Consider the following 27,980-nt stretch of genomic DNA (forward strand, 5'->3'; position numbering starts at 1 on the left):
TAACTTTAACGACATGCTTGAGTGTTTTCCTGAATACAGGTGATTTCCTGAATCAGGGCCCTAATTCCTCCACTGGAGTTTCACTCTAGTTTTCTTAGCACTCATGCTTCTCTTTTTCTGGCTTCCTTCTGGCGTGGTTTTATTTAAGTTCTGTAGTAATGATCTGGAAGGAAAACTAAATAAAATGTGCATTAAATTCACAGATATATTAAATAGTATTGTCTAGTGGTTTAAAAAAACTAGGACTTGTCTCTGAGTCAAGTTTCAGGGATCTATTCCACCCTCTCCAATGATTCACTTTGTGTCTTTGAATAAGTCATTGAATTCCTTTCTAACTCAATTTCCCTATCTGCAATATAGGGGTGACAAATAATACATCTCAAGGGAGATAATGAGACTAACTTCAGAATGTTTGTCCAGTATTTTGGAATATTTGCAAGTATTTACGAACAAATTACATTAAAATAAAAATGTTATTACACCAGTGATTATTTAAATGAACCAGGTGTTGTTATTAATGCTTATTGATTATGTATGCACTGTAAACATGTGTAGGGACAAAAACTAGTTAAAATCTCAATAAAAAAAAGAATGTCGAATTTTTTCCCATTTCTCAGCAAGCTATGGAACTACTGGTCAATGTCTTTAAAAGAGCAAAATGATGATGAACATTGTCATCAAAATTTCGTAGTTCAATTAAAAAGGAGTAATCATGAAAATTCACATTTTTTTTCTGTTTTGTGACAAGCTTTAGCGATCACAGATTTAAAGAAAAAAAATCCTAGGGATGTAAAATGGTTAAAGATATAGGTGTGACATAATGAATTGAGCCTGAATCTCAAAGGAAAGGAAGGAGCATGTTCTCATGGTTAGAACAGCAGACTGGGAGTCAGGATCTCTGGGTTCTATTCACTACTCTGTAATCACCAAGATCTTGGGTAAGTCACTTAACCTCTCTGGGCCTCAGTTTCTTCAGCTGTAAAATTGGGATAATACCTAACCTGCAAGGATGTTGTGAGCCTTAATTCTTTAATATCTGTTAAGCCCTTTGAGATCCTCAGGTGAAAGGTGTCATAAGAAGTGTAAAATATTAATATTTACTATATTTATAATATATGTATTATTCCACCTGGAGGAATACTGGAGACCAAACCAGTTATCAGTTTGTAATGGAGGCATAACCCCAGTGTGATTCTGGGCTGGATATACACTGCAGTACAGATCCTGAAGGTGTCAGTCCCTGTGTGTGTGTGACAGGGATGAGACCACACAGCAAAGTTCCAGATCCTTCCATACCAGAAAGATATTGGCAATCTGTAGTAGCATTAGATTCCTTTAAAAGTGACATCAGAAAACAAAAACGAAAGGAGACAATTTGCCTCCCTTACTCATGCCAACCAGTCCCATTGCAGTCAATAAGGCTAAGGATACAAGGATACTCCCTTAAAAACATTCTGCCTGAGTTGGTGATACAAGTATTATTTCCTGGATAAAATATCCATTCCCCATCTCATCCCTCCCCCCCCCCCTGCCCCCACCCCAAATCCATCCCTGGAGACTCACTAGCAAAAAAATCCATCAGTTCTACAATCTGACTCCTAACCTCTGATTTAACAGCTCCCAGTGCACCTCCCTCCCCTAGGGCCTCATGAAATCTCCTCTAGCTGACTTCACCCCCTGGCAGCTATTCCCTACAGTAGCAGCAGCAGTAGTTCCAGCTGAACATCCTCTACTGGCAGAAGTGTGGGCAGGTGGGTCATCCCTAGTGGTGTAAGTAGGGCGGTACTTATTTATAGCTGGTATGCCATACCGGAAAGACACAGGAGGAGCAGAACGTGGAGCCGCCCAGCGGCCCCACGCCAGCAGCTCCTCTGGCACAACTGTACCGCCCCCACGCCTGCCCCACAGCCCTGTCCTCCAGACCCCAGACAGGACTCAGGAGATGCAGCTGCCTGGAAGGGCTGGGGGCAGGCATGGGGTGGTACTGCATCTCTGGAGGAGCTGCCAGTGTGAAGTCACCCAGCGGCCCCACGTTCTGCTCCTTTCACCACTGCGGTTCCGGAAAGCCCTGCGGTTCAGAAGTCTTCAACGCAGCAAGAGGAGGACAGAGCCCCACCCAACCACCGACCTCCCGGTAACATGGGATGGACAATGGGGAGGGGACAGAGAGAGCATAGGGACCCGGGCTAGGAGCGGGGAGGGGAGGTCATGTGGGGAAGTCACATGCCCCCACATTTGTGTCCCTACTTGAACTCTACTTGCACCACTGATCATCCTGTGGCCTCTGACTGAGGGCCGACTGGTCAGGTGGAAGGGAGTCCCCCTGGTGGTGCACTGGGTAGTCAGTTGGGGAATGGGTTTCCCTTGGTTTTGGAAGTGGGCGGGTCTCCTCTGGTTGGTGTGTGGGACTGGCTGGACCAGCAACTACCCAGCTGGACTAGATGACCTCCTGAGGTCCCTTCCAACCCTGATATTCTATGATTCTATGAACTGGCTGGTGTGTGCACAGAGGTTGGCTGAGGACTCGGGGTTGGGGAGTGGCTCTCCCTAGACTCAGCGGGTGGGTGTGAATGGGAGTAGGTCTCCCTACCTGGTAAGTAGGGTTGGAGGAGAGCAGCTTTCCCCTCTGTGGTGGCGGTGATGAGGAACTGGCCTCTGGGCTCCAACCTAACAGCGGCTCTTCATACTGTGGCCCGGGCAGGCAGGCAAGCAGTGTTAGGAAGAGAGACAGACTGCAGCAGCTGCCATACTTGCACTCAATGCAGAAGCGACTTGGTCCCTCCTCCCCTGGTGAAGTGTGGGGATATGGTACTGTATAGCACATCCCCCATGTGCTCCTAGAGGCTCTGTTGGGGGACAACAAGAGGGGAGTTCCCTTTGTAGTAGCTGCTGCAGCAAGGGTGGATATACCCATGCAATGCCACCAGCCTGAGTGAACACCAGCCATCCAGTCTCAGTGAGGGCTGAAACTCAGCAAAGGCCTCATCTGCTGTAGAAACAAAGCTCCTTGTTCCTTTCCACCCTAACCATTGGTTTATATCAAATCCCATTTTCAAGGCTATCTCTGTAAAGAAAAGGGCTAGAATCTTACTTTAAAAAATAAAATAAAACCAAAATTAACCTCATGGGGCTCAAAGACTGGGCACAATTAATAAGGAGCTCTTATGTCAGCGTTCAGTACAAGGCAATAGAGAAAATGTCTTTGTAGTTCATGAGTATATAACTAGTAGTAACGGGATGAAACTGAGCAAAAGGAAATTTAGGCTGAAAATTGGTATCTATTAAAGTGTGTTAATTTCTCAAAAGGAAGAAGAGAGAAGCTCTTTGCCTGTGGCTTTTAAAACTAGAATGGACAAGATACTGGAAAATACTAGACCTGGGACTAGGTTGCAAAGTGTGGATCCAGATCTCAATATCAAATTCCCCAAAATTTGGAGGAGTCCAGATCTGTCATTCACCACTGCATTTCTCCAGTCTGTACCATCAACAGAGGCACCTCAGTGCAAAATGGCGTAATGCAGTAGTGAATCAGGCCCATGAACCAGTTTATTATAGAGATGGAGGAAGAGGCAAAAATTTGAATCTTAATCTGATTTTAGATTGTGACCTGTCCCAAACCCAAAGTTCAGGGCTGTTCAGATCTGAGGGTTAGCTCAGGCTCATCTCTAGAATTAGTAGTGTAGGAAATAATCCTGCACTGACAAGGGGATGGACAGCATGATAACCTTGTGGGCCTGGCTGATGTCACTTAAACTGGTGCAAATCCAGAGCAACTCCTTTGAAGACAAGAGGATTACCCAACTCTGGCACTGGTAAAAGTGAGAGCAGAATATATATACTTTCCACCTCTAATTTATAAAATAGCAAATACCTTAAGGCACATGCACAATTGCATGGACATATGCATTTTTAAACATCAGGGACTAGTTCTATGGAATAAAGGTAGGACCTCAAGGTACAGTATCAAAATTGTGTGCTCTGAGAGCAAATCCACACTCAAGCACAAACCAGTGCAGGGATGGACAAGAAACAGTTTATACTCCCCTATTCAGGCGCTGCCAGAGGCCAGTTCAATCCCCATTCCAGGCCAGGAAAGCCCTAATTTGCGCCTTTAGTGTAATGATTCCTAAGGGCCATTGCAAGGGGTATAGAGTCACCAGCACCATGTTCATGTCCACTTCTCCCCTTCTTTTGCCCACCTCTGACATGACTATGGCCCACCCAAGAAAGCCCCCCGTGCTGTCATCTGTTGTGGAAGCAGCACATGGCTGAGATTTATGGGGCACATGAGTCTCCTGTGCTAATGCTATTCATCTGAGGGGTGTGGAACCTTACAGCTTCTTTGTGCCAGTGCAGCTATGCCGGAGAGTAACTTTAAATCTAGCGCTGGTTTCTCACTATATCACAGTATTGCCAACCCCAAGAGTCTAAATTTAATGAATCAGCTCCCAGAAAGTCTTGACATTGGTTTACAAATAATGAGATTTTTAAAAAGAATAAAAAAATTGAGATTTTTTAATTTGCCTTCTGAACATTTTGGGTATACTCAGGTCACTTTTCTCCAAAGCTCTGCGAGCAGAAAGAGCTGAGATTCTCATGTAATCACATGCCCCCAGGAGCTGAGGATTTAAAAAAAAAAACACCAGCAATCCTGAGACTTACCATAAAATTAGCAACACTGATCAGAATATGTAACACAGCCAATCATTTAACACTGTACAAGAGATGATTATTGCATATTTTGCCAATAATATCCTGGCCAATGTATATATCTACTGTACAATATACAGTCATCAAATATTCCAAGGAATAGTTTTCACCAGAGAACTAGCAAGAAACTCTGCACAGTTCACACAACATAGACATAGGTGCTGGTTGGGTGCTTGTCTTTTCTTAACAAAGAAATTATTTGGGCCTCCTTCTCCATTGCCTTGTGCCTTGTACTGCCATTTGCCCCTCTATAGAGAGTATAGATCACTACTGAATCAGAATGGAAACATCTTACATCCAGGGCCGGCTCTAGACCCCAGCGCGCCAAGCACGCACTTGGGGCGGCATTTTGCCGGGAGGGCGGCAGGCGGCTCCGGCGGACCTTCCGCAGTCATGCCTGTGGGAGGTTCACCGGAGCCGCAGGACCAGCGGACCATCCGTAGGCACGTCTGCAAGAGTTCCCCCGGAGCCGTGGGACCGGCGTGCTTGGGGCGGCCAAATTCCTAGAGCCGCCCCTGCTTACATCAGCTGTGCACAGTGTAAATGCCCATGAAAAATGCAAAGCAGTGGAGTACACCCTTTGTTTTTATGCCCCATATGTACCAGTAGAGGCCGCCACACACCTCTTTAAATTACTAGGTAAGCAAGCCAGTAAATCAAGAAATAGCTTTATACTGAGGAATCTGGAGGGCCTACTCAGAAGGCACCTTTCCTTTTTAACTCTCAGATCAAGCCAGCACATTTGTTGTATCATCCACAGATCCTAACATACTTAGTGGCATGATCCCAGTCAAAGAACTGGCATTGGTCTCATAAGAATAAATATTGTGATTTATTATTTATATTGTGTTAACTCTAATCTAGGCTCAGGATCCATAGTGCCAGGCACAATACACACACACACACACACACACACAAAGATGATCTTTGAACCAAAGAGCTTACATTTGTTCTTTCTCGTTATTAAAGTGAATAAATATTAAGGCAATTTGGAACCCTAATCACGTGGTAAGTCATTGGGAATTTGGCACCTACCTCTCTTAGGGTCCTTTGCCTGAAGGAATTCAAGTCTCCAACCCTAGATCAATAATTTCCCAAAATGATGACAGACAGACAAGCTGGGTGAGGTAATATTTTATTGGACTAACTTTTGTTGGTCAGAGAGAGAGAAGCTTCAGAAGACCTCTGTGTACAGACTCGAAATCTCATCTCTCTCACCAACAGAAGTTGGTCCAATAAAAGGTATCACCTCATCCACTTTGTCCCTTTAATATCCTGGGACCAACACAGCTACAACTACACTGCATACAACAATCAGACAGTCAATAGTAATACCAGATATGTGCTACTGACTTACTGAAGCCTTGCTAACCCCAAACATTCAAAAATCAGGAGATTGGCTTAAAAATCATGAAACTTTAATAATAATAATAATTTGGTGACTCTTTTAATTGCTTTTTCATTTTCAATCCTATAGGGTTCACATTTTCCAGCTTTCCTCCTCGACCATAAAGGCTAGAACCTTGTTTGTTTTTTAAAGCTGAGTTATGATGTAATCCCCTGACTCATTAGATCAAATCACAAACATTGGAGCACTCTCCTTACGTGAGCTTGGGAAAATCATGTAGCCACTCTGTACCTCAGCTACTTCTTTTGTAAACTGGAAATAACATTCATGCATCTTTGAAAAAGCTTTGATACTCATATGAGAAGTGCTATATGAGAGCAAAATTTAATTATTATTAGCTTATAAACTATGTATATTTTATTTCATCTGTGTCTCTTCCTTTTCTTGAGGATTTGTTTACACAGCATATTCCCAGATTTGCTTTCTGTTTTCAAATATCTAGAGAAAAAGAAAATAAGACACCCCACAGTTTCAATGGTGTGGAAAGTTTAAAAAAGAAAACAATATCCAAATAAGAGGCTGGTTCAGTACATTGGATACAGCCAACTGACTTTCCACCACTATCTTTCTGAACGCTGAATGTTTCTGGTAGGCAAGAGATACTGTTATCAGCCAAAAAGATACATGTACATCTCTGTCAAATCACACAGGAGTCAAGACCACTTTATAAGCCCACGGTGAAATTCACAACCCCCAGTGAGTTTCACAAAGCAGGTTAAAATTGCTTTGCATGAAATTACTTCAGGGAAATTGGATATGTCGCCTTTAAAGCTTTATAATGCCAGCCTGTAGCTTATTTTTAACTCTCTCCTCTGTGGGTTTGTGTAGTGGGTTGCTTTTTAAACACTCTTCTTTGAAGTGCACAGGCATCTGTCTCTTTATCATTGTGTAACAGACATTTATACAAATGACAAGGGAAGAAAAAAGACAAAACCAAACAACAACAAAACCCAAGTCCCAACCATTGCATATATATAATAAAAGAAGATCTGTAGCTAAACTCTTAACTTATCCTGACAATAATGATGAATATGGACTAGACTGTGCAATAAAAGTTTTAGCTACATTTATTATGAAATGGGCCTTGTTGGAACAATAAGGTATATGTAATTCATCTCTTTATATGGACCAGTTTCAAAAGGTCCATCTTTCTTGGTGAAATCCTGGCTTTGTTGAAGTTGCTGGCAAAACTCCCACCAGGTTCAATGAGCCAAGATATCTCCCCTTGTTTGCACGTGCAATTTGCATGCACAAAATTTGCTCAGGCAAAAAAGGAATCATAGGCACAATTTGCACCTCTCATTCAATTGCAGGCTCAAATCTGGTAGTAGAGGAGCAAGGACTCTGGGTATGTCTACACTACGGGATTATTCCGATTTTACAGAAACCGGTTTTTTAAAACAGATTGTATAAAGTTGAGTGCACGCGGCCACACTAAGCACATTAATTCGGCGGTGTGCGTCCATGTACTGAGGCTAGCGTCAATTTCCAGAGCGTTGCACTGTGGGTAGCTATCCCATAGCTATCCCATAGTTCCCGCAGTCTCCGCCGCCCATTGGAATTCTGGGTTGAGATCCTAATGCATGATGGGGCAAAAACAGCGTCGTGGGTGATTCTGGGTAAATGTTGTCACTCAATCCTTCCTCCGTGAAAGCAATGGCAGACAATCATTTTGCGCCCTTTTTCCCTGGATTGCCTTGGCAGACGCCATAGCATGGCAACCATAGAGCCCGTTTAGCCTTTTGTCACTGTCACTGTATGTGTACTGGATGCTGCTGACAGACATGGTACTGCAGTGCTACACAGCAGCATTCATTTGCCTTTGCAAGGTAGCAGAGATGGTTACCATCCCTATTGCACCGTCTGCCATTGTAAATTGGTGATGAGATGATGGTTAGCAGTCATTTTGCACCGTTTGCAATTGGAAATTGGTGATGATGGTTATCAATCCTTTTGTACCGTCTGCTGTCATGGGTGCTCCTGGCTGGCCTCGCAGAGGTCGACCAGGGGCGCATGGACAAAAATGGGAATGACTCCCCAGGTCATTCCTTTCTTTATGTTTTGTCTAAAAATAGAGTCAGTCCTGCCTAGAATATGTGGCAAGTGTACTAGAGAACCAGAGAGCACAGCCGCTCCGGGTCAGAGCCCCAGAGATCCCGCAGAAATGATGAGCTGCATGCCATTCTAGGGGGTGCCCCTACAACAACCCTACCCATTGTTTCCCTCCTCCCCCAACCCTCCTGAGCTACTGTGGCAGTGTCCCCCCATTTGTGTGATGAAGTAATAAAGAATGCAGAAATAAGAAACCCTGACTTTTCAGTAGATAAAATGAGGGAGAGGCAGCCTCCCGCTGCTATGATAGTTCAGGCAGGACATTAAAGGTTGTGGGGGAGAGGAGCGCAGCCTCCTGCTGCTATGATAGTCCAGGGAGTACAGAATCTTCTTTAGACATGAAAGTGGGGGGGCTGATGGAGCTCAGCCTCCAGCTGCTATGATGAGGACAGTTACCAAGCCTTTTGTACTGTCTGCCAGGAATGACCGGGAGTCATTCCCATTTTTACCCAGTCGCCCCCGGCCGACCTCACCGAGGCCAGCCAGGAGCACTCATGGGCTGATCATGATAATGGCTACCAGTCATTTTGCACCATCTGCCACCGGGAAGAGGATGCTGGTGTTCAGCACTGCAGCACCCTGTCTACCAGCAGCATGCAGTAGACATAGGGTGACATTGAAAAAAGGCAAGAAACAATTTTTTTCCCTTTTCTTTCGGGGGAGGGGGGGAGAAGGGTGTAAATTGATGATATACACCCTGAAACACCCGGGAAAATGTTATTGACCCTTCAGGCACTGGGAGCTCAGCCAAGAATGCAAATGCTTTTCAGGGACTGTGGGGACTGTGGGATAGCTGGATTCCTCAATATCCCCTCCCTCCCTCCATAAGCATCCATTTGATTCTTTGGCTTTTCGTTATGCTTGTCACGCAGCACTGTGCTGAGTCCCTGCTGTGGCCTCTGTCTATCATAGCCTGGAGATTTTTTCAAATGCTTTGTCATTTCGTCTTCTGTAACGGAGCTCTGCTACAACAGATTTGTCTCCCCATACAGCAATCAGATCCAGTATCTCCCGTACGGTCCATGCTGGAGCTCTTTTTGGATTTGGGACTGCATCGCCACCCGTGCTGATCAGAGCTCCACGCTGGGCAAACAGGAAATGAAATTCAAAAGTTCGCGGGGCTTTTCCTGTCGACCTGGCCAGTGCATCTGAGTTCAGATTGCTGTCCAGAGCGGTCACAATGGTGCACTGTGGGATACCGCCCGGAGGCCAATACCATCGAATTGCGGCCACACTAACCCTAATCCAACATGGCAATACTGATTTCAGCGCTACTCCCCTCGTTGGGGAGGAGTACAGAAATCGGTTTAAAGAGCCCTTTATATCAATATAAAGGGCTTTGTTGTGTGGACGGGTGCAGGGTTAATTCAGTTTAATGCTGCTAAATTCAGTTTAAACGCGTAGTGTAGCCCAGGCCTCTGATTTGCACTATAAACAGGGAAGCTGAAACTCTTGAAAACGTTGGTTTTTTTTGAGAATCGTGCCCTGCATATTAAATTGTATTGACTTTAATGTTTTTTTTAATCGACAGCCTGTATTATAATAATATGTTGATCAAAATCTGCAAACTTAAAACAAAAGAAATATTTTAAAAGAGGCTTATTGAACCTTTGACCTCTTCAGCATCTCTTGTCCATTATAGACATGCTCAGTTTTTAAAGCAGTCGTGCATTTTTCATTATAGATTTGGGTTCCTGTTAAACTGTAACAAAATACCATTGTACACTATGTATTTATTCTACTTACATTGGTACTAGTTAATACATAAAAGCTACTCTTCAATTACAGCACCATCATTCGTATTTCAGTATTTAGTACTTGTAATGTGTGTGTAAGGGTTGCAGGACTGATCCCTAGGGATGTGAGACCTGATTCATCTCCCATAGTTCCAGCCCCCTTTTAGCCTCTCACCAGACTGCTGTGAGGGGATCCAACTGCTGGAGCCCATGTGTATTCAGTGTCCAGCGTCTGAACCAGTTCAGCCACTGCTTCTGTCTTGGGGACTAAAGACACACTCTTGAGGTGCATATCCTCTATCTAATACCCTCTCCTGAGAGCTGAAACCTTTCATTCCTGCTGCCTAGTCATTGATACCAGTGCTGACCACCCCCGCCCCCCAGCCTCCGTTTTAGCTCAAACACACCCTCTCCCAGAACTGCAGACATATGGATATTCTGGGTTCACAGGGTAACACTTCAAAGGGCACAGGGTAGGTATAGCACATATCACACACAGAATTACATTGCACAGGATTATAAAATACCATTGGTTTTTACTGAAGCATGAGAAATATATACAGGGTATATATATCATATAGAGGAAAACAAAGATCCTGAACAAAATGCCCCCTTCATTTGAGCTCACCTTTCCCTTGGGAGTCCTCCTTGGACTGTCTGAGTTCAGACAGGCAGGGTTCCCCCTGCCTTGTCAGGCTCCTATAGCAGCTTCCCTCTGCTTGAGCTGGTGAAAAAGGCCAAAGACTCCAAACAGATGAGCTCCTGCCTGCCCTTTTTATAACCTTCCAGTCCCTCAGTCTGGGATCAGCCTCCTCAGATGATCCCAGACCCCTGCCAGGTGAATTTGTTGCCAGATTCTGACAACCAGTTCTACTGGGTAGGAGCCGGTCTATTATCTGGGAGGACTGTATTTGCATAGAATACCATCCCTGTTTAATGACCAGGCATTATCAGCTAAGTATCATTGCCATTTGGAATTTCAGTCCAACATGGTGGTAAAAGGAAAATAAAGAAGCTACAAGGCCATATCTTCAATATGCAGGTTGGTAAAGATACTTACAGAGAGTTCATAATCTCACATAGAATTCATCCATACATAAAGCATGACTTAAGTGAAGTCAATAGGCCTGATTCTCAACTGGTATAAATTGACATAGTTCTATTGATTTTAGCTGGCCCAGCAGAGTTATACAAGTGTAAAACGGGTGTCAGACAGAGGAGAATCAGGCTGATTGATTTAAATTAAACTGATAACATTATTTATACCCATGTTCCAACTGCAGTACACAATGCACTGAAAATTGATACCCTCCCCGAATTTTTCATCCCCGACTATTTTTCCTCTGTTCTAGGAATATGATTATTACTGCAAGTTATAAAACTTCTTGAGAAAGTGCAGGTCTAGCAACCAATTATTAAATAAACTTTCTCTACTTGGAAAGATCATCATTACCAGTGGTAGGGGGTTTCATTCCATACATTTGTGGAATGCTAGGATTAAGTGTTCTGCATAGTGTCTGATCTCCATAGTGCAGTGGGTGTGATACCCAAGATACACAGATCTTTCCCTGCACTAAACTAGGCCCAACATAGCTAACAGAAATTGGGAGCAAAAAAACCCATGTTTAAAAGACAGGCATTACAAATAAATAATAAAAATATCAAAATAATCAATTAATAAACCAATCCAAATAACAACAAAAAGAATCATAGTTTATAAATTATACTTCAGAAGGAAATATTTACTAGGTAAATGAGCACAGAACTAAAAGCCACAAAGCATATGCCTACACTGCAATGTAAGCCCACTCGAGTCAGCTGTGATAGGAAACCATGGGCTTGAGTGTCTAGATTGTGTTTTAAAACTCGTTTAAGCATTTTTTGACCCGTGCTCGAACCTAGGCGGCTCTGGCTTTCACAGTACAGTGCACAGACCCAAGTCAAAGTAACCATATCTTCGAGTCCCGAATGCCCCTCTCCCTGAAATGTGGCTGCTCAAGCCCTAGGAATGTGGTGCACCCTGGGGAAACTTTACTGCCAGCCTTGTGCATTACCAGGAAGCAGCTCCTTAGCAAAAGGCTCGATTGGTTCGCTCTCCATTGCAAACCCAGGGGGCTTCTCTGATAGCATGCTTGCAGACAGGAGCCGCAGAAGCTCCCTAAAAGTGGGGGGCTACTGGTGCCCAAACCATGGCCCTGCCCCCATGCCGCCCCTTCACCCAAGACCCTGCCCCCACTCTCTTCTCTCCACCTCCTGACCCCCCAGTTCCGGTGCCCCTGCTTGCAGATTGGTGAGCAGAACAGAATGGGTTAATGCTGACCGGAACTTCTGCTGTTTGGGGGGGAAGGGACCTTCTGTTTTCAATAGAGCAATAGAGTGGATTGCAGATAGTTGGCACAGAGAGGCATAAGGAAGTTGTCCCATGGAATTGTGGGATACTTCCAGATGACTCCTGAGACCTGAATCAAGCAGGACCACAGCTACACTGCAAAGCAATAAGGCTCGGACTCTAGGTCCCAGCTTGACTCGAGATTGGACCCTCTAGCCCTGCCTGCAGGATCCTGGGACCCTGAGGGGTCCAAGCTCTGGGTTAGCACAATTGCATTGTAGACGCAGAGGGGTTAACTTTGAGCCTGGTCTCAAGCACGGGCTCACATTGCAGTGTAGACATATGCAGAGTTATAGTCCAGCCTCTGAGACTGGCTTCTTTTCTGAACTGAACCTTGTTGCCTCAATTTCCCACCTGCAACATGGAAATAACACTACCTACCTGGATGGTGAATAATAATTTGTTCATGCTTACAAGGTCTTTGAAGAGGAATCATATTCTATGTGCACTGAAGATGTCTGTGAGCAATAAATGCAATGTCTACACAAAACCTGCAGCTGGGCTGTGCCAGCCAACTTGGGCTCGTGGAGCTCAGGCTGCAGGGCTGTTTCACTGCTGTGTAGACCTCCCACCTTGCAGGGTCTTAGAGACCTGGCTCCAGTCCGAGCCCAGACGTCTACACAGCAGTGAAACAGCCCCACAGCCCGAGCCCTGTGAACCTGAGTTGGCTGGCATGGCAGGTGTCAAGTTACTGTGTGAACATATCTTTAGGTTACTCTTGGTTTGTCTTTTTGGTTTGTCTTCAGAGTTTTCAAAATATGGACAAACTCTCATTTAAGGCAGTGGGAATTTTGCCTGCCTGTGTCTTATACTAGGCCTTCCTTGAAGTCCTTCTGTCCTCCATCTGAATAGCTCAAACTTTCTTATGGACATTAATGAATTCAGGCTTTCACCATTCCAAGAGTGGGTCATGGTCATTATTCTCATTTCACAGATGGAGAAACTGTAGTACTGCTTTGGGTCCTATTTTTGTTGGGCAAAATTGATCCCAAAGAAATCCACCTCACCATTGAAAGTGAGTAAATGTGTGTTAGGGAAGAAACTTTAGTTTATAGAAGTGTGGGGTGTGTAACTAGCAATAATGCATGGGTTTTGTTAGTTTGCTGTAAAGGTAAACAATTTCACTATCACATGTAAGCCCTTGGAAAACAAAATAAACAGGGGTGTTCAAAATGTTCATACATATTCTCAGTCAAACTTTGTAGCAGGGAATTCTGATGTTTTGTAGCAATTATAGATATACACACAGATACACACATAGAGAGCATTGCACTGTGAAAATGAGAGCAGTAGGCGGCACTATTGACATTAACATACATTCTCCAGATGTTGTATTGTTTTGTTGCAGCCAAAGGATGCTTTATTCCTGTTATTAAACCATGATTCATGAAAACTTCATGAAGCACACAAAAACAGAATCACAACAGAATTAGTTAATTAGGGGCTCTTCATATAGGGGAGTAGCATCTGCTCCAGACGGAGAAACACAGGGAGGAAGAGAGAAAACAAGCAGCAAAGGCAGGATCTTTAACTAAGGTGAGCTGTTAGTACTTGCGGTGTGTGGAGTGCCAAAACTAGAACCATGCTTAAGAAGCAACTGAAGGAACCTCAGGGACAAGAGTAATTCTTGAATTTTATTTGTATGTATATAGTACATTTGCCCAATTCATGTAAAAGGGCTCGTTACTTAAATTGCAGGTGTGAGGTACTGCTGAAATATTGGTGGTGGTGATTATGGTTTCTAACTATTAAAAGGTAGGATTATAATGCTATAATTGCAAAGAGTGCTGCAGACTGTAGACATCCATTTATTTATTTTTATTCCCTTTTTTTTCCCCTCTCCTTTTCCTCTCTCCTAACTTCTGTTTCCCTCTCGGCAGCCTTTTAACTTTTAAAAGTGTTCCTTTAATCCGCATGTGGGTTTTTTTCCCCCCAAAGAGTTTCTGCTGCTTTATTATTATCCCTGCACATGTTTAGGTGCACATCTACTGCAATGCTCTAGAAACATTAAATAACTGTGGAAAGAACATGAACAAAGTCAAGATTAATTTTTTGTAAATGAAAACCAACTTTCCAGGTTTAAAATTAACAGCCCTGCTGTGGACTTGTTTGTGTCAGGTATTTTATTTTTCAGCCATGCAAATGAAATGAGATGTCAGTTGTGGTATTATTAATTATTTCAGAGGAAAGCTGTTGCAAAACTGCTTGTATTAGAGACAGAGAGAAAGAGATAAAATAATTTTTCTCTATCTTAGAATCTATTTTCAAACTTTTGAGCCAATATTTTTGTTGTTGTTGTTGTTTAATCCAAAAACGGTTAACATTAAAATAAAACGTTCAAACGTGCATACGTGATTTAGGAGCCTAAAACCTATTTTATAAAGGTGATGTATGTGCTTATTGGGAGCCTAAGTCCCACTGACTTTCTGTCAAAGTGTTATGTGTTTTTGAGACATGATTGCAAGACACTTGAATTATGGTAGCTGAGTTTTCCCTAATAAGACTTAAAGAAATACACACAGAGCCCTTCTGGTCAGGGAGAGCTAGGCACTGGCTGTTTTGAATGGATTCCCAATATAGGACCTGATCCCATAGTCCATTGAAGTTGACGGAATGTCTCCCATTGATATCAGTGAGCTTTGGATCAAGCTCCTAGTGGTTGGCAAGAGCAGGGACGGTTCTGAGGAAATCGGGAACACAGAGTTTTGTACTTAATATCCATTTATCTCTTTCTCTCTCTCCCTAGCAGTGACATGACGAGGCTTTTCCTCTTTTCATTAGTCATGGTGATCATTTACCAAAATGGGACTTTTGGAAAACCTGTTTATGGGGACCTAGCATCCACTCAGCTGGTTGATTTTTCAGGTATGTCTTTTCTGTTTAATCTATTCAGCTAGCTATCATCCCTGCTGCTTCTGTAGGTAAAGTATCACATAGACCATCCTCATATTTATTGGAGATACTGTGGGCTAGAACCATGACCCTGCTACTGACACAGAGAGTACAGTGCAAGGCTGGTACATTACTGGCCTAAACTGGCTAGTGGAGGATTCCTCCAGGAAGAGGGAATCCCTAATGGTTTAGAGACACCCCCAGATGTGTCCAGGAAGAAGGGAATTTGGATAGGAGGTTGTATGTTCTGGCCATTTCTGGCAGCTGGAACAGGCCCCTGAGGCCATTGACAGGTGGATGTAAGCTAGGGACTGCTCTAATGTATACCAGGTACTGGCACTATATATAAAACACTAATTTTAAACATTGAAATCATCATTACATTTTAGGCTGAAACCAAAGAATGAATAAATAACAAAGAGACTCTTGCTCAAAATAACGTTTCTTTCGGGGGGGGAGGGGGGAGAAGTGTGAAAAAAAATTGGCTAAACAACAATCTTCCCAATACAGGCTGTAAAAATTAAAGGGAATCAATGCATCAAAAGAAATCACATTGACTCATAGGAACATTGCTGAGCCATGTGTTTTGCAATGGATCCCATTCCTTAATATCCTAGTCAAGCCATAGGGTACGTCTACACTACGGGATTATTCCGAATTTGCATAAACCGGTTTTGTAAAACAGAATTTATAAAATCGGGTGGAGCGCGGCCATACTAAGCACATTAAATCGGTGGTGTGCGTCCATGGTCCGTGGCTAGCGTCGATTTCTGGAGCGTTGCACTGTGGGTAGCTATTCCCTAGCTATCCCATAGTTCCCGCAGCCTCCCCCGCCCCTTGGAACTTCCGGGTTGAGATCCCAGTGCCTGATGGGGCAAAAATCATTGTCGCGGGTGGTTCTGGGTAAATGTCATCAGTCACTCCTTCGTCTGGGAAAGCAACGGCAGACAAGCATTTCGCGCCTTTTTCCCCTGGATTGCCCTGGCAGATGCCATAGCATGGCAATCATGGAGCTTGTTTTGCCGTTTGTGACTCTCACCGTATGTGTACTAGATGCCGCTCACAGAGGCGGTTCAGCAGCGCTACACAGAAGCATGCTTTTGCTTTTGCATGACAGCAGAGATGGCTACTAGCCATATTGCACCATCCAAACCCTTCCATAAATTGGAACTGAGGATGATCATGGCTACCAGTCCTTTTGTACCATTTGCTGCTAGTGCCCCTGGCCAATCAGCCAGGGGCGCAAAAGCCAAGATTGGTTACTAGCCATATTGCACCTTCCATCATTTTGTACCATTAGCTGCTGTCATAAGTGCCCCTGGCCGATCAGCCAGGGGCGCAAAAGCAAAAATTGGGAATGACTCCCTGAGTCAATCCCTCCTTTTTGGTATCTAAAAATAGAATCAGTGCTGCCTAATATAGGCAAGTGTGCTAGAGAACCACCGTATCATAGAACCAGAGAGCACAGCTGCTCTGTGTCAGAGCCTGCAGAAATTATTATCTGTATGCTATTCACAGGGGGTGCTCCTGTAACAACCCCACCTGTTGATTCCGTTCTTCCCCCAGCCTTTCTTGGCTACCGTAGCATTGTCCCCCCACTTGTGTGATGAATTAATAAAGAACGCAGGAATAAGACACACTGACTTGTTAGTGAGAAATGAGTGGAAGGCAGCCTCCAGCTGCTATGATAGTCCAGACAGGACATTAAGCAGTGTGTAGGAGAGAAGCCCAGCATCCCACTGCTAGTCCAGGGGCAACTGAATCTTTTCTTTACACATGAAGGGTGGGGGCTGCTGGAGCTCAGCCCCCTGTTGCGATGGTGAGGATGGTTACCAGCCATATTGCACCATCCATCCACCAGAAAAAATTAGGGCCAATAGGCTGATGACGAGGACGGTTACCAGTCCTTTTGTACCATCAGCTGAGGCTGATGATGAGGATGGATTTCCAGCTTTTTGTACGATCAGCTTATGCTGATGATGAGGATGGATTTCCATCGTATTGTACCATCAGCCGCCCATGGCGGGGGGGGAGCAAGGATGTTGGTGTTGAGTGCTGCACTATCGCGTCTATCTGCAGCATTCAGTAAAGATAGGGTGACATGTAAAAGAGTCAGAGGATTGTTTTACCTTTCGCTTCTGGGGGTGGGTGGGGGGTGGGTGAGTAGATTGCCAAGCTATGCCCTGACCTGCGGACACTGTGTTTGACCCTAGAAGCATTTGGAGCTCAGCCAAGAATGCAAATAATTTTCGGAGGCTGCAGGAACTGTGGGATAGCTTCAGTCCTCCAGTCCATGCGCATCCATTTGATTCTTTGGCTTTCCGTTACGCTTGTCACGCTGCAGTGCGCTGAGTCCCTGCTATGGCGTCTGTCTGGAGATTTTTAAAAAAGGATTCTGAATTTCATCTTCTGTAACGGAGCGCTGATAGAACGGATTTGCCTGCCCTTACAGCGATCACATCCGCATGGTCCATGCGGGAGCTCTTTTTTTATTTTGATTTCGGACTGCATCGCCACCCGTGCTGATCGGAGCTCCACGCTGGGCAAACAGGAAATATTCAAAAGTTCGCGGGGCTTTTCCTGTTTACCTGACCACTGCATCCGAGTTCAGATTGCGGTCCAGAGCAGTCACTGGTGCACTGTGGGATAGCTCCCGGAGGCCAATACCGTCGATCAGCGTCCACACTAACCCTAATCCGATATGTTAATACCGATACTAGCGTTACTCCTCTCGTTAGGGAGGAGTACAGAAACTGGTTTAAAGAGCCATTAAAATCGATATAAGGTGCCTCCTAGTGTGGACGGTTTTGGCGTTAAATCGGTTTTACGCTCCTAAAACCGATTTAAACGCCTAGTGTAGACCAGGCCATAGAGTCCGATTCCCACAAGCTTTCACCTTATGTCTTCGTTTCCCTCTGCAGGGTAGCCTATAATGACATCTTAAATCTGCTTTTTCGGCTACTCCAGCTGTGCAAAGCATATTAAAAGCTAGGCTAACTAAGTGACTAGGGGAGGAATCCCCTTACATAGGGGAAACATCCAGTGGCAAGAACCAGTGTAGGGACCATGTCAGGGACATGAAAGAGAGGGCATTTCAGCAACTCCTGGCTGCTTGATTGTCCCTTTGTTCTAGAGCAGGGGTAGGCAACCTATGGCATGTGTGCCGAAGGCGGCACGCAAGCGGATTTTCAGTGGCACTCACATTGCCTGGATCCTGGTCACTGGTCCGGGGGGCTCTGCATTTTAATTTAGTTTTAAATGAAGCTTCTTAAACATTTTAAAAACCTTATTTACTTTACATACAACAATAGTTTAGTTATATATTATAGACTTAGAGAAAGAGACCTTCTAAAACGTTAAAATGTATTACTGGCACGCGAAACCTTAAATCAGAGTGAATAAATGAAGACTCGGCACACCACTTCTGAAAGGTTGCCGACCCCTGGTCTAGAGTGACTAGATAGAAAGTGTGAAAAATTGGGACAAGGGGTAGGGGGTAATAGGCACCTATATAAGAAAAAGCCCCAAATATTAGGACTGTACCTATAAAATCAGGACATCTGGTCACCCTACGTTTGGTCTCACTGCTAGTGAAGGCAGGGGGCTGGACTCAATGACCTTTTATGGTCCCTTCCAGTTCTAGGAGATTGGTATATCTCCAATTATTACCTTTTTATTACAGCCACATTTGCCTTCCTCTCAGGTTCTGTACCAATCACAGATCAGCCAAACCCAAGGATTAGGCCCAATAAGTGTAAAATGGGTGTAAAATATTACCATTACGATAGGTTAGCATTTTCACCCACTTTGCACAGGAGCAAATTATGTTTGTAGGGTGTGTGCATGTGGAAGATCTTGAGTTTTGCACACTCCTTCAAGGTATTTTGGATTTCCTCAGTAGTGATGGTGGTGTGTGTTTTTCCCTAGATGCTGAATATCCAATCAGTGACATACAAGCCAAGAGGAACTCCTATCAGGCGAGCCAAGATGCCGATAGCCCCAATTCTGCAGAGCAGTCCAGCCTCTGCTACTTCATCCAAGAGAGCGAGATTGAGAGTCAGATCTCCTGCAGACTGCGATTCACCAGGAGCAAGTTTAATTTTAACCCTTTTGGACTTCGGTTTGGGAAAAGGCAACAGGGCAGCTTGGCCAGCAAAAGGGATCCAATCACTTTGAGCAGCATCAAAAAATTACCATCCCTATTAAAGTTCAAACTAAACCAAATGGTGCCCTGGTGTGGAGACTTTGGGGAGCAGGATTGTTAAGAGCACAAAATCTGTTCTAAGAATGGTGCCCAGCATTTTCAAAAGTGATGAGTGATTTTTGGGTGCCTTGAATTGTGCATCACCAAACTTGAGATCTCGAAAGAGACCCATTTTTCAAAGGACGAGTGCTCTGTACTTTCTGAAATTCAGGCCCCTATAAGGTGTCTCAAGTTGTGCACACAGAAATTGAGACATAGAAAATCACTCATCACTTTGGAAAACATAGGCCTATATAGGTATATATACATAATTTTTCTTTTAAAACATGATTTTCCAGTTGATGTCTGATATTAGTGAGAAAAAGGCAGTTGCAACTCCAATGCAATACTGTTGTGCCTGTCTTCCCTATTGTACTATGCCACAGCCACCTGCAAGACATTACTTACTATTTATTTATTTATTTAGGTCAGCAAAATGTTTGTATTATGTTTATATACCACTGAGGATTTTTCAGCATTGTGACTTCAAATGTTACATCATTCCTTATCTGCGAATGGTGATCACAATAAAGTGACTGAAATGCTACTGTCCTAATACTGTGTGAGTTTGCCTTTTTTCAATTATCTCCTCGGGGGCTGCGGGCCCTTCCTCACTTCTATTTGGACAAAGGGGGCTTTCATTCTTCTATCTGACTGCTGGCAGGAAACTCTGAATGAGCTGCAAGTGCTTTCTGTGCCTCTTTTATCTGGCCAAGCCCAGACAGGAACTGTTACTGAGGTGGACAGCCCTGTGAGCGTCACAAGATTATCTTCATCTCTTCCTGTGGGAGTGCACCATTTTATTTCTTTGTCTGCAATAAAAGGTTTGCCCCAGCCTGCATGCCTTGAGAGAATATTCTGCAAACCCAAGTGTCTTGTGAGGAAAGAGGTATTTCCACTCACTAAGCCTGCCTCCTGGTACTACTTTTAAAGTAAAATAAAATATCATGAGATTGGTATAAAGGTCCCAGTTCAGCAAAACATTTAAGCACATGCTGACAGCCATCTCTATTTAGCAAAGCACTTAAACACGTGCTTAAACATGCCTTTATATCACATTCAAAGGAACATAAGAATGTGCTTTAAGTTAATCATGGGCTTACCTGTTTGCTGAATAGGGATGGACTGCTGAAATGTAGCCTCTAAAGGATGATCTAACTGATTATCTGAAATCAACAGAAGTCATTCAAAGGCCTTTGGATCTGGTTCTGAGGTTTTTGTTTATTTTCTTTATGAATTTTATCATATTTGAAACCTTTGAGTATTTAATCTCCTCTCCCTCAAAATAATTTGGCCATTATTAAAGGATAACTGTCATCTTCGACAGTAGACAGTCACTTTCAATATGTTTATTTTGAAATAGATTAATTAAGGAGAAAATTTGCCATGGAACAAAAAAAATTAAAAGATATTCAACATAACTTCTATCCTAACGTTTCAATCCTGCAGGCCCAAAGTTAGCACTGTAGATACATATTCAGGCTCTGAAACAGAGAGGGCCTGATTATCACAAATGCTGGATAAACACAACTCCTAGTGAAGCCAGTGGGGAATTCCTGAGTGCCATGCTGTCTGGAGTGGCTCACAATGGTGAGAGCCTGCCTCAGGTCAGATTCAGAAGGAGGGCAGACACTGCAAGATGGTGGTGTTCTATAATTAGATTTCACCAAGCCAGTAACAAATGTGAACTCCTCGATCACTATACCAGTCTTACCAGGGAGTCACAGACAGTCCCCTTCCAGGGGTTCACACAAATTTTTGGTGGCCTCAAGCATGCGGCCACCAACTCTTCCTGGTGGCCGCTCTGGAAATTTTTCCTAAAATTCTTAATTAACTTTAGGAAAAACAAATACATATGCACATATACATGTCCAAATCATAGCAATTTATTTATGTAGGATATTTTTTTGCAGACTTAATAAAAATAATGTACAGTTGTCTCTATTCTTTACTGGACCTAAACAGAATAGAAACACAAATAAGGTGCTTTGCATGTTCTTGTTTTTTTTTTTCCTTTTTATTTATTTTTTAAAAACTTGCTAGCTATTAAGTCTGCTGTGGAAAGTGATATTAACAAACATACAAATATCATTTTTCACAACAGACATACTCAGCCCTGGCAAGCCTGGGGATAAATTAAGCCCTAGATAGGGAGGTGGCTACGGAGACAGTGGGGGCCGGGTGTGAGGGGGTGGTGAGCTTGGGGCTGGGGCCAGAGCCAGCTACGGTGAGGCCAGGGAATGGAATTCAAAGGCTTGTGGCTGAAGTCTGCCACCCACCACCCCAGGGCCGAAGCCAGACCCCACCAGCCCTGGGAAGGTGGGGAACTCACACTGGCTGCCTGCTCCTCCAGCTTTTATATCTCCAGATGGGGGCAGGGCCCAACCACTGCTGGCAGCCCCAGGGGAGGGTCCGCTGCTTTGCTCCTCCCACCCCCCAATCACTGCCCAAGAGGCTGTGGCCACAAGAAAAAGCCAGGTTGGGGCAGGTAGGGATACCATATTTTAACATTCAAAAAATAGGACACTCCACGGGGAGGGAGGGTAGCCCCACCCTGCCACCCAGCCTGGCGCTGCGCAGAGCCAGACACGCTGGTCTGAGTGGCACGGTAAGGGGGCTGGGGGGCTGGAGATGGGTAGGGGGTTCTGAGGGGGGCAGTCAAGGGACAGGGAGCAGGGGGGTTGGATGGGGCGGAGGTTCGGGGGGCAGTCAGGGGCAGGAAGAAGGGGGGGTTAGATGGGTCAGGGGTTCGGGGGGCAGTCAGTGGACAGGCAGCGGTTGGATAGGCATGGGAGTCCCAGGGGTGTGTCAGGGGACAGGTAGGGGGTGGGGTCCTAGGGGGGAAGTTGGGAGGGGTCTCAGGAGGGGGCAGTTGGGGACAAGGAGAAGGGAGGCTTATATAGGGGGTGGGGTCCCAAGGGGGCAGTTAGGGGCAGGGGTCCCGGGAGGGTGTGATCAGGGGACAGGGAGCAGGGGGGGGTTGGAGTTTCTGTGGGGGGCAGTCAGAGGGAGTCGATGGTGGCAGGGTGGGGCTACCCTCCCTCCCTATGGAGTGTCCTATTTTTTTAATATTAAAATATGGTCTCCCTCCCCTTCACAGTGCAGGTCTCCATTCTCAGCAAGCTGCAGCATGAGGCCTCAGCTACCTCCCTCCCTCCCCTCCCTTTCCTGTTGGTAGTGCCCAAGGGAATGCTGGGAAATGTAGTTCTTTCCCTGCTCCAGGGCTGGCTCTATAGGCAGAGAGCTAATCAAGGAACTACAGCTCCCAAGGCCCCCTGTTGGTTCTCAGCTCCCATGCTGGATCCCTGATGCCCCTGCAAATGGGCTGCCCCAAGCACGTGCTTGCTTTGCTGGTGCCTAGAGCCACCCCTGGGTGCTGACTCCGTGGGTGCTCCGGGGCTGGATCACTCATGGGGAAAGATGAGTGGGTCCTCTGCACCCACTGGCAGCCAAGTTCCCCACCCCACTTCACCTCACCTCCTCCTCCACCTCCACCTCCTCCCCTGAGTGCACTGCATCCCCGCTCCTCCGCCTACCTCCCAGTGCTTACCACCACCAAACAGCTGTAGCAAGCTCTGGGGAGAGGAGCGGGAACATGGTGCACTCAGGGGAGGAGGCAGAAAAGAGGCGGGGCTGGGGTGGGGATTTGGGGAAGGAGTCAGAATAGGGGCAGGGAGGGGGCGGAGTTGGGGTGGGGACTTTGGGGAAGAGGTTGGAATGGGGACAGGAGGGGGCAGGGCCGGGAGTAAGTGGGGGGGTGTCTAGCACCCACCGGTACCAGTAGAAGTCGGCACCTATGAGTTGGGGTAAGAGCCATGCAGGGAGCTGTGGAAAGCTGAGGATCCTCCACTGGCTGCTTTCAGCTCCCCCACTTCCAAGCTCCAGCTTCCAGCTTGGCAGGGAGTGGGGCCTTGGGGGAAGAGGTGGGGCCTCGTGCCACCCCCCACTTTTAGGAAGAATCCGTCACCCCTGGTAACTGCCAACAGTTAAGCTACCATACAATTCTTCTAAGCAAGCATATTTTATTTTTAAGGTAAAAGTGCAACATTGAAAACATTAAAAAACAGCAAAATAACCTGCATGCTTGCTAATAAATTTACCAGAGATTGCCCCCTCCCAGAGGGGCAGTCTTTCAAAACTCCACCCAGGAGTGTCCCTTTGGCTTCAGGTTTATCAGAAGGAGGACAACCCATGACTCTGTGAGTCACTCATTCATCCAGTCTGGTTCTTTGAATTGAATTGTTCATAAATAGGTCTATTTAGCCAGGCAATGGGTCTTGGCTCAAAGTGCAGCTTCAAAAAGGATGGACGGGTCCTTTGCATTTCCCTCCCCCGAAGTATTTCCTAGGAAATCCACTTCACACATATTATCCCAAAAAGTCATTTGAAATTCCTAGTATCCTCCAAAGAGTGTATTAATCATGTCCTTCCACCGAAATAAGTTCCATACAATCCCACAATCATACATAACCATTTACATTTTCAATACAGTGCACTCCCAGAATACTTAAACATAATTCAGTAGGTTTAAATTAATTCCATAATGTTTGTCCAGGATATTACAGGATATTGTTATATCTATCACAGAATGATCAACAGCTTTGAAAAACAGGCCACTTTTGTTTAGATGCCTAAATATGGGATTTAGAAGCCTAACTTTAAATACACAGCTTTGAAAATTGTGACCATAAAAATCTATCTGCTTTATCTTCTGATACAGTACCTGTCGCTATTACATAAACACTGAACAGATCATGAGTTACAGAACAAGTGAAAGAAAAGAATTAGAGCCAATTCAATATTACCTTTCAAAAATCACTGCTGGTGGTGATCCACTTTCATTCTCAGAATAATTCAGCTGACATCATGACCTCGGAAGCTGAATGTAAATAGTCCTGCAAAATGTCAAAAGAGTTTTAAGGAGCATAAGGAAGAAAAATGTATGCAATATGTTTATTTTGTACGCCCCTTTCCCAAGGCAGATTGTGCACTGTTACTTATCTCTCCATGCAAATTGCTCACATCAGACATTGGGTACACCACAGCTTGTTGAGTATTGAATTATCATCTTAAGTTAATTACTAGCAGGAATCTCGTCCACTTGAACAGAATGGCAACTAACACAGTTATGACATCTAAATGAGGAACTTGTGTAGTATAGTCAGTAACCCTCAATGATTGCTTAATATGGATTTAGCCAGACCCTAGATGAAATTCTATCCCCACTGAAGTCAATGGAAATTTTTCACTGACTTCAATCGGGCCAGGATTTCTGCCCCAGTGTAGTAACTCCATGCTGCACAGAGGGTACTCCTGAGCCTGAAGGCTTGAGATCCAGGGAGCAATACGTTCCTGTATGTTCTCAATATCTTTGAATAAAGAAGTCACCTGTATGTTTTCTATATCTGAAGCCTATCTTTTCTCCATCACAAGGGACGCTACAGTTTTTTGCTAACTGAATACACTTTAACAAAGACAGGAAGTGATGGAAACCTCATTACATTGGTAATTCAAAAATGGATTAGACAAAGTAATACATCTGAGGGAGCAATCTGCTATTGGCAGTGGGTAGGGTGACCAGATGTCCCAATTTTATAGGGACAGTCCTGATTTTGGGGTCTTTTACTTATATAGGCTCCTATTATCCCCCACCCCCATTCCAATTTTTCACACTTGCTGTCTGGTCACCCTAGCAGTGGGTGGTGGCCTACTATGGCCAAGTACAATTTTTTTCATTAGTGATTTCCCTTCAAGCTACTATATACCTCCCTGATTGTCCCTCAGCTGCAACTGGGAACAGGCACAATGATTCTATGAAAAAATATTTCCAGACATTTACAATTTGGATGTGGATAAAGGCTCTGAGACCATGCACAGACCATCTTTTCTCAAAGAGTGAAGAGCTGCTAAGTATTTTTAGATTATTTACTGTGGCCTATCCAGATTGTTTTCAACTGATTAAAACTCTTCAGGGGACATTAAAATAATAAAACAAGTAAAAAAACCTCCCTAGGTTTCATAGTCCAACATATATATATATATATATATATATATATATATATATATATATATATAGAAATATATCAGAATCTAAAACAGAAAGCCAAAATAAGGTCCCAGGAAGAAAAAGAGACACATTTCAAAAGCAAATCACACATTTAGAAATAGGTGGTAAAGCAATGCAAATGGTGGTAACTATATTGTTACTATATTCATGCAATGCATCAATAAAAGTTTACATCAGCCAACTGATATTCCTACCATTTGTAAACAGTGTTAACTGCTCAGGCTGATTAGTGCAACTGTTAGGGCCAGATGCTGCCAAGCTTGCTGAGGTTGTGTAGCACATCAATCCACGAGCCCCACAGATTTCACCTTGAGGAAGCTGTGGCAGAACGTCCATCTGCCAATCTGTCTTGGCCAAAGGTTTGATGCATTAATGCTGTGTAATGATACCTTACTAGATGTCTGCATTAAAGAGACAAAAAGATTTCTAGCAGGCAACTTAATTGACTAATGAACTGTAAGTTTGATTGGTTATACATTGTTTCACTGATCTATTGAAACAATGACTGCTTGTTCATACTGGTTTTCAAGAGTTAATGACAGGAAAATAATGAAGGCATCAAAAACTGTTAAACACTGTTCTTCTTTCATTGTTTTAAAAAGTATACATGGATTTAATGCTAGTGAAGTTCCTCTCCTTAGCCACAGAAGAGATGAGGCATTGGCAGTTATTGTCCCAGCTTCCCAGACTGTTCCACCAACATGACTCAACACTGACTCCAGGAATGAGGGGGTAGTTTATTCCCCACTTGCGTACCAGACCTTAATCTCTCCATTGATATTATCAACAGTGGTATCATTTGGTGCCAGCTGTGGTGATGGTTTTTGTCATGTGGACTGTAGCATAAGCATATGCCCTCTATGTAAGGCTCTAGCATGTTTTGTGGGGGTGTAAATATTTTGTGTAACTCTACAGCTAAAACTATTGTGCTCTGCTGTTTTAACATTTATTACAAGCACTACTTCATTACATCTCAGTCCCACTCACGTCCCTTGACTATTAAAAGGACAGTTGATTTAATACTAAATGTGGGCTCAGAACAAACAGCGGGTGATGAGTAACCAAGGTACAGCAGGATGGTATTTTACAAAGCCCACAGATGGTTTCTCATTGTCCAGCCTTATTGTGCTTTTGCAAAATAAGGATTTTGTTTGTTTATCTCAAGATTCTGGACACATGTGCAGCGAAATCAAGCTATTTTCTCCTAGGTTACATTCCCATTGAAAAGCCTCATTAAAACCAGAATCTTCCATTGCCTACATCTGGGGCTGAGCATACTTTAGGGAGCCAGATTCTGGTCCAGACTCTGGTCCCTTTGTACAGTTCTGTCTCTTGTACTTTTCTCTCTGTCTTTCTGTATCCGTCTATTGACTTTTGTCTTCTACTTAAATTGTGAGTTCTTTCGGGGCAGGAACTGTCCTTTTTTTTCTGTGTTTGTACAACTCTTGTGCAATGGGCTCCTGCTCCATGATTAGGGCTCCTAGGTGCTACATTAATACAAATAACAAACTGCAGCAAGTTGTCTCCAGCATTTCCTCAGACGCGTTGCCTGTATTTACCTTGCACTGTTGTAGCTGTGTTGGTCCCAGGATCTCGGAGCTCATCCTCTCAGGTTCTGCAGCACTTCACCACTTTCTAGCACACCAGTGAGGAACAAGGGCACAAACTGGCCCACAGAAATGTCATTAAATTTGTTATTTCCTTCCACTTGAATAAATGGGAGCAAAGTCCATAGAATCATTCAACAGGAGGGGACCTCAAGAGGTCGTCTAGTCCAGTCCCCTGCACTCATGGTAACTAAATGAAACTTCACATGGTAAAAATGATTAAGAAAATAGGGGAAAAAAGACAAAAAGACTTGAGCAGTGGTCACTTTCTGATTGTTCACAGGAGAAAACTAATCTCAGCTTTTCCTAGAGCAGCTGACCCACTGCAAAACAGTATGGGTTATAAAAATTCCACAGGCAATCATCTTCCCTCTGAAGTGTGACATTTGGTTACTCTTGTTCTATGCAACTTAGCAGTAGACAGAGGCACAAACTGGATCTAGTTCTTAAACTTTGAGCTTGGGCATCACCTCGACCTATGCACAGCTATAAAGATTAATGATCATCTTACATTTTCAGTCCTCAAACCCCGGCTTTAGTCCTTTTTGGGAACTGACACAGTCCTTCGGGCCTTTGAAGCACAGTGTTCTGAATTTCTTTGAAGGGGTGTTGGCCCACTGCACTAGGAAAGTGGGGTCTACTACATACCCATGGGAGGCTTCCAAGAGAGTTTGAGGAATCCCCCTCATTGGAGGTTTTCAAGAACAGGTTGAACAAACACCTGTCAGGGATGGTCTAGGTTTACTTGGTCCTGCCTCAGTGCAGGGGCTGGATTCGACCTCTCAAGATCCCTTCCAGCCCCTATATTTCTATGAT

At 44.3% G+C, this 27,980-nt stretch overlaps 1 long non-coding RNA gene across 2 annotated transcripts; it reads right to left on the reverse strand.

Annotated features, from left to right (window-relative positions):
- Nucleotides 1–16: 16 nt before the first annotated feature.
- LOC120387911 lies at nucleotides 17–27,949 on the reverse strand. 2 transcript variants are annotated; one of them, XR_005590418.1, is made up of 5 exons: nucleotides 27,117–27,949; nucleotides 25,752–25,901; nucleotides 24,296–24,385; nucleotides 2,591–2,846; nucleotides 17–163 (listed from the first exon to the last, which is right to left on the reverse strand). It is a non-coding gene; the product is annotated as an uncharacterized LOC120387911 (long non-coding RNA). The 2 variants fall into 2 exon arrangements; XR_005590417.1 differs by having other exon boundaries at nucleotides 17–175.
- Nucleotides 27,950–27,980: the final 31 nt, after the last annotated feature.

This window comes from Mauremys reevesii, linkage group 1 (assembly GCF_016161935.1).
Source record: "Mauremys reevesii isolate NIE-2019 linkage group 1, ASM1616193v1, whole genome shotgun sequence".
NCBI lineage: Eukaryota > Metazoa > Chordata > Testudines > Geoemydidae > Mauremys > Mauremys reevesii.